Source organism: Arachis duranensis, chromosome 1, assembly GCF_000817695.3.
Source record: "Arachis duranensis cultivar V14167 chromosome 1, aradu.V14167.gnm2.J7QH, whole genome shotgun sequence".
NCBI lineage: Eukaryota > Viridiplantae > Streptophyta > Magnoliopsida > Fabales > Fabaceae > Arachis > Arachis duranensis.
The window spans coordinates 15,234,314-15,244,571 of NC_029772.3; the positions used below are offsets into that span (position 1 = coordinate 15,234,314).

Here is a 10,258-nt window from a genome sequence, read left to right on the forward strand (position 1 = left end):
ATTATATTCCGACATGATCGAGAACCGACAGCTGAATAGCCGTGCTGTGACAGAGCGCGTTGAACATTTTCACTGAGAGGATGGGAGGTAGCCACTGACAACGGTGAAATCCTACATACAGCTTGCCATGGAAAGGAGTAAGAAGGATTGCATGAAGATAGTAGGAAAGCGGAGAGACGGAAGGGACAAAGCATCTCCATACACTTATCTAAAATTCTCACCAATGAATTACATAAGCATCTCTATCTTTATTTTATGCTTTATTCATAAATCATTCATAACCATTTGAATCTGCCTGACTGAGATTTACAAGATGACCATAGCTTGCTTCATACCAATAATCTCCGTGGGATCGACCCTTACTCGCGTAAGGTTTATTACTTGGACGACCCAGTGCACTTGCTGGTTAGTTGTGCGAAGTTGTGATAAAGAGTTGAGATTGCAATTGAGCGTACATGTTGATGGCGCCATTGATGATCACAATTTCGTGCACCAGTATGTAATATGGACAAGTAAAGCTTTAAAGTGAGTGAAGAGTGGTTCAAAACATAAATGGAACCTTGACTTGGGATGAGTTATGGAATCCCTTCCTTGCCATAACCACAACTATGATAATTATAATGGATTAATCTCACCTAGTCAACCCTTAACATCGAAGAGTAAGTCAAGTGAGCATAATTATTATTAATCCACAAATCCTAGCTAACTTATCAATTAACTTAGTAAAAAGCTAGCGTTAGTGGAAACAATAACAACTAATAACCCAAGAATTATCACTAAATGTCGAACATTATGACTCTAGTATTACATACACTCAATCCCCAAGCCAAAGAGTGGAAATTCACTCTATAATTAAAATTGGCATTTCATCAAATACATAGTGGGCATAATTATAAAACATGGCAAAATTGAGAAAATGATAAAAACTATGAACCACAAATGATCAAAATCAACACTAATAACTCAAACAAACATATAATAACCACCAAACATCAAATTCAAAATTGTAAAACTATGTTATATTGAGAAAGTGCATAAAAATATAAGAAAGTGTAGAACAAGTAGTATAGTAAAAGAGAAAATTAAAAAAATACTTACAATAGAAACAAGCTAGGATCTAAGATCAAAATTGGAAATTGAAGACTTGAAATATAAACCCTAATTACCTAAGGAAAATTGAGAGAAAACCTAAGCTAAAACTACCCTAAAAACTATCTAAGTGTGTGGTATAATGTATGGTATTGTATGGTATCAAAAATGGGCCAAAAGCCCCTCAAATCGTGAGCCATGTGACTTTTTAATGAAGTCACGTGCAGGGAGTTGTGCGTACACGCAGGTGTGTGCGTATGCACACATACTCAATTTTCCTTTTGTGCGTACGCATAGAATGTTGTGCGTACACACACTTGGCTGTGTGCTTCTCCTTTGTTTTCTTCATGTTTTTTCCTAATTGCGTGCTTCTCTTCCACTCTTATCAAGCCATTCCAACCTATTACACCTGAAATCACTCATCAAAACCATCAAGGCATCGAATGGAATGAAAGTGGAATGAAATTGATCAAATTAAGCACAAAATAGCATGTTTTCACAATTAGGCACAATGTTAGAGAAAAAACATAAAAGCATGCTATTTAGGTGAATAAATGTGGGTTTATATGATGAAATCCACTCAAATCAATCCAAAATTTATCGTCAAATATGGATTCATCAAGAAGTTTGTACCGGAGATGGCCGCCGAGACAGTAGTGTGCTATGTTTTGCCTCCTCCCTCGCACCCAATTTCGATGCCTATCAAATGTACCAAGTCACTGTCATACAATGGATTTGGACACCATGCATGAGAGAACTCTATTTTCTAACACGAGGGAAGAGGATTACAACCTAGATGGTGGGATAGAGTTTCAGGTTGGTCACAAATTCAAATGCCAAGATGCAGTGATGTAGGGTGTGAAGAACTACAGTATTCGCAGGAGTGCTGAGTACCGGGTGATCGAATCAGACCAATTAAAGTACTGTGTGCATTACCGTCAAGCTGCAAATGGGTGTCCATGGAGTCTCCGTGTTGTCCTTCGACAGAACCTCGGATACTGGTGAGTTCAAGTTTAATTGAGGCGTACTTACTTATTTATGGTTGCTATGTATTAAGTAGTTTCCAACCATGGCTATTTTATTTCGTTAGGGAGGTCCGTAGGGTTGGTGGAGCACACACTTGATTAGCACCTACCATGTCCCAAGACCATCGACAGTTGGATAGCAGTCTCATATGCAAGGTCATCTTGCCATTGATACAGTCCAGCCCATCCGTCAGCATCTCTGTCCTGTAAGGTGCGGTCCTACAGAGCTATCACTTCAAACCCTCCAACAAAAAGGTGTGGATGGTGAAGGAAAAGGTAATTGCTCATATATACGGGAATTGGGAGGAGTCATACAACAAGGTACTGAAACTGCTTCAAGCCTTCCAGAATTGTTTCCCGAGAACTATTTGTGAGCTACGGGTCGTACCGTAATATGACGGGCACCTTCTGGTCCGCGACTATAGCATGTTCGACAAAGTATTTTGGGCTTTTCCATCCTGTGTTAATGCTTTCAAGCATTGCAAGCCGTTTGTTTCCATTAATGGCACGCATCTGTATGGCGGATACGGTGGGATGTTGCTTACTACAGTGGCACTAGACGGCAATAACAATATCATGCCTATTTCTTTTGCCATTGTGGAGTCCAAGAGTACAGAGTCATGGTCATTCTTCCTTACTAATCTAAGATGCCATGTTACCCCGCGAGAAGGCCTGATGGTTATCTCTGATAGATCGCAGGCCATCAAGGCTGCACTTAGTGCCGATGATAGTGGTTGGCATCCTCCTAGAGAACTTCATGACTCGTTTTAAGTCAGCCAATGACAAGCGATACCTTATACACGATACTTATAGTCCAAGCAAGGCTGGGTATGAGTGGTACATGGATGCCTTGAGAGAGTTGTCACTTGGGATGGCGGACTGGGCTGTCTATTTCAACCCAAAGATATCACTACAACACTGCAAGTGGTCAACAGTTTATTCATATGACAACAAATCTGTCAAAGTGTATCAATGCAGTTCTCAAGGGTACACAGTACTTGCCGATTTCTTGCATTGAGCGCATCACATACGAGCGGTTGTAGAAGTTGTTCATCACAAAGGACAGGGAGGTGCAGTCTCAGCTAGCTGCTAAAAACTGCTTCTATCAGAGGCTGATGGTAGCCATTGAGAAGAACAGAGAAGGCATCCCAAAGATGTGTGTTACTCATTGTTATCAGCGGGCTTCCGTGTTTGTCATGGAGGTGTTAGAGCCGTTCGAGGGTTGGTCACAAGGTTCCTTCCAGGTTCGGCTATCATCGGGTTTGTGTGACTATGGACTCTTTCATGCTCTCCACTACCCATGCTGCCCTACTCTTGCCGCATGTGCTTCTGCTAGCATCGAGTGGACTTCGTATGTTCATCCAGTTTACAGGTCAGAGGCTATGTTCAAGGTGTTCGAGATGGAGTTTCCACCGATACAAGACAAATCCGTGTGGCCGGAGTGGTATGGGACACTGCTTCGTCCTAACCCACTCATGCGCAAGAAGGCTACTGGGAGACCCATGTCTACTAGGTTCCAGAATGACATGGATAAGGTCCAGCGATAGGAGAAGCGGTATGGCCTCTGCAGGCAAGTCGGTCATACTAGAAGGGGTTGTCCTAATCAACACACAGACAATGTTTAGGGTTGATAGTTCTTTTATTATTGTTGCTTCATTTTATTATAGTAGTTTTGTTTTGTTGTAGATGTTTCCTTTATTGTATTTATTTCGTTTTATTCTGATTGGTTTCTTATATTCTAGTTGTAACCCTTTATTATAGCTGTGTACTTTTATAAGACTTGTACTAAAAACTATCTGCGTTTGTTGTTTACGTAACATAATTTAATTTTAGTTGCATAGCACCTGTTTCGAGGGTTACCTGAAACTAAAGGTTGACCTCGAACGAGATCTTCTGTGCTGGTCGGTGTTACTGTGTCCGACCTGGTAGAGTTGGAGATGCTGCTGATCCTTCGTCACCGGAACATGGTGGTAGCTGCAAGAGACTCCGATGCTTAAGTTAGCACGTGCTTTAGGCAGGTTTTTTGTGTAGAATTAGAGTATGAGTTATACATAGGTGCTCCAGTGTATTTATAGTAGTGTAGAGTGACATTTCTTGAGATAAGTTAGTTATCTTATCTTATCTTTGAGCGAAGTCACCTTATCTTCAGGCCAGCCGCCTTTAGAGTAGGCTACGTCCTTTTGTTTGAGCCTCTTGGGCCTCTTTGGTGATTTGGCCGACCTCTTTTAGTAAGAGATCGGTTTCGACCAACCTTTATAAGAGGTTGGTCGTTTAGTCTTCCTTCAACCCGGCTCGCCTAGCTCAACTCATGGTATGAACAGTGCCCCTGCTTGAGCTCAGACCTTTCCATGAGGTCTTGCTTTCTGAGCTTTGATCTCTTTGGGAAACTCGTGCTCAAGCATATTGGTCTCATCCATACTCTTATGAGTAGGATATTTTAAAATGCGAAGCATTTTCTTTCTTTCCTTTTGCTCATTTATTGTCGCGTTTTGTTTCTCGAAGAGGTTACTTTCTTGGGAATACGGATGCGCCTTTAATTCCTATTGATTGGGTTTTGCCATTTCCTTTCCCTCTTTGCACTTTGTTTGAAATCAAAGAAAAGGTTTTGCCCTTTGTTTCAATTTCCTTCTTCCTCCCGTGCGTTTCATCTTTTGAACCTCTGCTCTTTCTTCTTTGCTTTTGGCAAACATTATCCTTTGCAGCTTAGTGTCTGGGCTTTCAGTGATTCGTCTGACAACTTTTTAGTGTTCTGTAGAACCTTTTTAGTTAGTTCAAATGACTTCTTTATGGCCCTGTTTTGAGATTGTTCCTTTGTTGAATGGGGTCGTTCCCCTTTTAGCTGAGCACGTTCGAGCCTTAAGTTGTTTTTAACCTCATTGGCTTTTATCATTTCCTCGAGATCGTGCTTACTTTGCAGGGTCGCTCCTTTAGTTGATGTTGACGTGAGCTTTTTAGTCATGTTCCAACAACTTTTTAGGTAATGTTCCAAGGGAAACCTTTTCTTTATAGTTTGTTTGGATGACCTTTTAGCTCCATTACGCTTTGTGCATTTGCTTTTTAAGTAGTGTCTTTTTCAAGACTTTGTATCTTTCAGCAAAGCATTCCTGGCCTTTCTTTGGCCTTTGCGAGATGTCTTTGTCCCTTTTTAGTGATCCTTTCACTGATCTGACTTCTCTGTCGGGCCTTCTTAAGTTATTTTTAGTAATCCATTTTTAGTCAGACCTCGTCAGGTCGCTTTCTATGGGTTACTTTTTGTAACTTCTTGCATTAATCTGCTTCTATCGCTTTCACCTTGCTGACCTCTTTGTAATCAGGCGATGAATTTGGTTTTCACCTTGCCGACCTCTTTGTAATCGGGCGATGAATTTTTGTGTTTTATGAGCTTAGATTAATGCGTCTTGGTAGGAAACTTTTTAGGGAATCGATAACTTTTATTCAAATGATAATTAGATAAAAACATAAATAAAAGTATGAACATACAAGTGCTTACCCTTATAGGTCGAGTAATTTGGTAGATCTGGGCCTGGCGCCTCGTTAAAAAACCTTTTTGGGAAAAAGAGTGCACCTTGACCTAAGATCTTTATTACTTTCTAACTATAATACCTTCCTAGGTTACAGGCATGCCATGACCTTGGCAGCTCTTGCCCCTCGAGGTTGGACACCTTGTAGTAACCTTTCCTCAGTACTTCTACAACTCGGTAAGGTCATTTTCAGTTAGCTGCTAGCTTCCCTTCTCCTGATCGACCTGCTCCGATGTCGTTTCAGATTAAGATGAGCTCATTAGTGGTGAAGCATCGTTGGACTACTTTCTGATTATATCTTAAAGCCATTCAACGCTTTAGTGCTTCCTCTCTAATCCGAGCTCTTTCTCGAACTTCTAGAAGTAGGTCGAGCTCCTCCCTTTGAATTTGGGAGTTGGCTGATGAGCGGATAATTTATACGCTTTTTGGCATTGTTTTTACATGGTTTTTAGTATGATTTAGTAGTTTTTAGTATATTTTTATTAGTTTTTAAGCAAAATTCACATTTCTAGACTTTACTATGAGTTTGTGTGTTTTTCTGTGATTTCAGACATTTTCTGGCTGAAATTGAGGGACCTAAGAAAAAATCTTATTCAGAGGCTGACAAAGGACTCCTGATGCTGTTGGATTCTGACCTCCCTACACTCGAAATAATATTTTTGGAGCTACAGGAGTCTAAATGGAGCACTCTTAATTCCGTTGGAAAGTAGACATCTAGGGCTTTCCAGCAATATATAATAGTCTATACTTTTCCCGAGTTTAGATGATGCAAACTGGCGTTTAACGCCAGCTTTCTGCCCTATTCTGGCGTTAAACGCCAGAAACAAGTTGCAAAGCAGAGTTTAACGCCAGAAACAAGTTACAAACTAGCGTTTAACTCCAAGGAAGACCTCTACACGTGAAAGCTTCAATGCTCAGCCCAAGCACACGCCAAGTGGGCCCGGAAGTGGATTTCTGCATCATTTACTTATTTCTGTAACCCTAGTAACTAGTTTAGTATAAATAGAACTTTTTACTATTGTATTTACATCTTGGATGCATGGATCTTTGATCAGTTTTATGCTATCTTAGACATTGGGGGCTGGCCTCACGGTTATGCCTACCTTATTTTCACTTATGTATTTTCAACGGTGGAGTTTCTACACACCATAGATTAAGGTGTGGAGCTCTGCTATTCCTCGAGTATTAATGCAAAATACTATTGTTCTTCTATTCAATTCATGCTTATTCTTATTCTAAGATATTCATTCGTACTTCAACCTGATGAATGTAATGATCCGTGACACTCATCACCATTCTCACTAATGAACGCGTGCCTGACAAACACTTCCCTTCTACCTGCGAAAGCTAGAGTGTGTATCTCTTGGATTCCTGGTCCACGATGCATGGTTGCCTCTCCTGACAACAGAGCCTTCCATTCCGTGAGATCAGAGTCTTCGTGGTATAGGCTAGAATCCATTGGTAGCATTCTTGAGATCCAAAAAGTCTAAACCTTGTCTGTGGTATTCCGAGTAGGATCTGGGAAGGGATGACTATGACGAGCTTCAAACTCGTGACTGTAGGGCGTAGTGACAGACGCAAAAGGATAGTAAATCCTATTCCTGCACGATCGAGAACCAATCGCTGATTAGCCATGCAGGAAACCGTAGAGGACCATTTTCACTGAGAGGACGGGAAGTAGCCATTGACAACGGTGACACCCAACATACAGCTTGCCATAGAAAGGAGTATGAAGGATTGGAAGAAGGCGGTAGGAAAGTAGAGATTCAAAAGGAATGAGGCATCTCCATACACTTATCTGAAATTCCCACCAATGAATTACATAAGTATCTCTATCTTTATTTTATGTTTATTTATCTTTTAAATTATTAAAACTCCATAACCATTTGAATCNNNNATTGAGATCACAATTTCGTGCACCAAGTTTTTGGCGCCGTTGCCGGGGATTGTTCGAGTTTGGACAACTGACGGTTCATCTTATTGCTCAGATTAGGTAATTTAATTTTATTTTTAAACTTTTTATTTCTTATTTTCGAAAAATACAAAAAATTTTCTTCTTTTTCGTTTTTCCAAAATAATTTTCAAAAAATACAAAAAAATTATAAAATCATAAAATCAAAAATATATTGTGTTTCTTGTTTGAGTCTAGTGTTAATTTTTAAGTTTGGTGTCAATTGCATATTTTTTAAAATTTGTGCATTTTTTCGAAAAATTCATGCATTGCATTCTTCATGATCATCAAGTTGTTCTTGACAAGTCTCCTTGTTTGATCTTCATATTTTCTTGTTTTGTGTCTTTTGTTGTTTTTCATATGCATTTTCAATTTGCTAGTATCCATGCATTAAAAATTTCAAAGTTTGGTGTCTTACATGTTTTTCTTTTCTTGAAAATTTTTCAAAAATAAGTTATTGATGTTCATCAAGATCTTCAAAGTGTTCTTGGTGTTCATCTTAACATTCAAAGTGTTCTTGCATGCATCATTTGTTTTAATCCAAAAATTTTATGTGTTGAGTCATTTTGTGGTTTTTCTCTTTCCTCATTAATTTCAAAAAATCAAAAAAAAATATCTTTTCCTTATTTTACTCATAATTTTCAAAATTTTTGGGTTGACTTAGTCAAAATTTTTTAAAATAAGTTGTTTCTTGTTAGTCAAGTCAAGATTTTAATTTTAAAAATCTTATCTTTTCAAAACTTTTTCAAAAATCAAATCTTTTTCATTTTTTGTTATTATTTTTGAAAATTTTAAAAATTATTTTTTCAAAATCTTTTTCTTAATTTCATTTCAAAATTTCGAAAACATTACTAACAACTAATGTGATTGATTCAAAAATTTAAAGTTTGTTACTTTCTTGTTAAGAAAGGTTCAATCTTTAAATTCCAGAATCATATCTTTTAGTTTCTTGTTAGTCAAGTAATCAATTTTAATTTTAAAAATCAAATCTCATTCAAAAATTTGCTTTTCAATCATATATTTTTATTCATATCTTTTTAAAATCATATCTTTTCAATCATATCTTTTTTAAATCATATCTTTTTCAAACTTTAATTTCAAAATCTTTTCTAACTTCTTATCTTTTCAAAATTTATTTTCAAATCTTTTTCAACTAACTAATTGACTTTTTGTTTGTTTCACTATTTCTCATCTCTTTCAAAATCACCTAACTACTTTTCTCTCTCTAATTTTCGAAAATCACCTCCTTCTTTTTCAAAATCTTTTTATTTAACTAATTGTTTTAAATTTTAATTCTATTCCTTTTTATAAATTCAAATTTTAACTTCAATTTAAAATAAAAACAAAAACATTTTTCTTTTATTTTAGTTAATTTTTGAAAATTCTCTCTCTCTCTCATCTCCTTCTATTTATTTATTCATTTACTAACACTTCTCTTCATCTTAAAATTTAAACCATCTCTTTCTCTCTGTGTTCGAATTTTTCTCTTATCCTTCTTCTATTCTTTTCTTCTTCTACTCACATAAAGGAATCTCTATACTGTGACATAGAGGATTCTTCTTCTTTTCTATTCTCTTCTTTTTCACATGAGCAGGAGTAAGGATAAGAACATTCTTGTTGAAACTGATCCGGAACCTGAAAGGACTCTGAAGAGGAAGCTAAGAGAAGCTAAAACACAACACTCTGAAAAGAACTTTACTAAAATTTTTGAAAAAGAAGTAGAGATGGCCGAACCCAATAACAATGGTGGAGGTGTAAGGAAGATGCTTGGAGACTTCACTGCACCAAATTCCAACTTCCATGGAAGAAGCATCTCAATCCCTGCCATTGGAGCAAACAACTTTGAGCTAAAGCCTCAATTAGTTTATCTGATGCAATAGAATTGCAAGTTTTATGGACATCAGAAGATCCTTTTCAGTTCTTAACTGAATTCTTGCAGGTCTGTGATACTGTTAAGACCAATGGAGTTGATCTTGAGGTCTACAGGCTTATGCTTTTCCCTTTTGCTGTAAGAGACAGAGCTAGAATATGGTTGGACTCTCAACCTAAAGATAGCCTGAACTCTTGGGATAAGCTGGTCACGGCTTTCTTAGCCAAGTTCTTTCCTCCTCAAAAGCTGAGCAAGCTTAGAGTGGATGTTCAAACCTTCAGGCAAAAAGATGGTGAATCCCTCTATGAAGCTTGGGAAAGATACAAGCAACTGACCAAAAAGTGTCCTTCTGATATGCTTTCAGAATGGACCATCCTGGATATATCCTATGATGGTCTGTCTGAATTGTCTAAAATGTCATTAGACCATTCTGCAGGTGGATCTATTCACCTCAAGAAAATGCCTGCAGAAGCTCAGAAACTCATTGAAATGGTTGCAAATAACCAGTTCATATACACCTCTGAGAGGAATCCTGTGAATAATGGGACGCCTCAGAAGAAGGGAGTTCTTGAAATTGATGCTCTGAATGCCATATTGGCTCAGAACAAAATGTTGACTCAGCAAGTCAACATGATTTCTCAGAGTCTGAATGGATTGCAAAATGCATTCAATAGTACTAAAAAAGCATCTTCAAAAGAAGAAGATTATGATTCTGAGAACCCTACAATGGCAGAGGTGAATTACATGGGTGAAGCCTATGGAAACACCTATAATTTCTCATGGAGAAATCATCCAAATTTCT

The 10,258-nt window shown here is 37.9% G+C and overlaps 1 non-coding gene across 1 annotated transcript; it reads right to left on the bottom strand.

The window, feature by feature from the left end:
- Positions 1–9,708: 9,708 nt before the first annotated feature.
- Positions 9,709–9,816, bottom strand: LOC127742746 (small nucleolar RNA R71). Its single transcript, XR_008004140.1, has one exon. It is a non-coding gene; the product is annotated as a small nucleolar RNA R71 (small nucleolar RNA).
- Between the last annotated feature and the right edge of the window lie 442 nt (positions 9,817–10,258).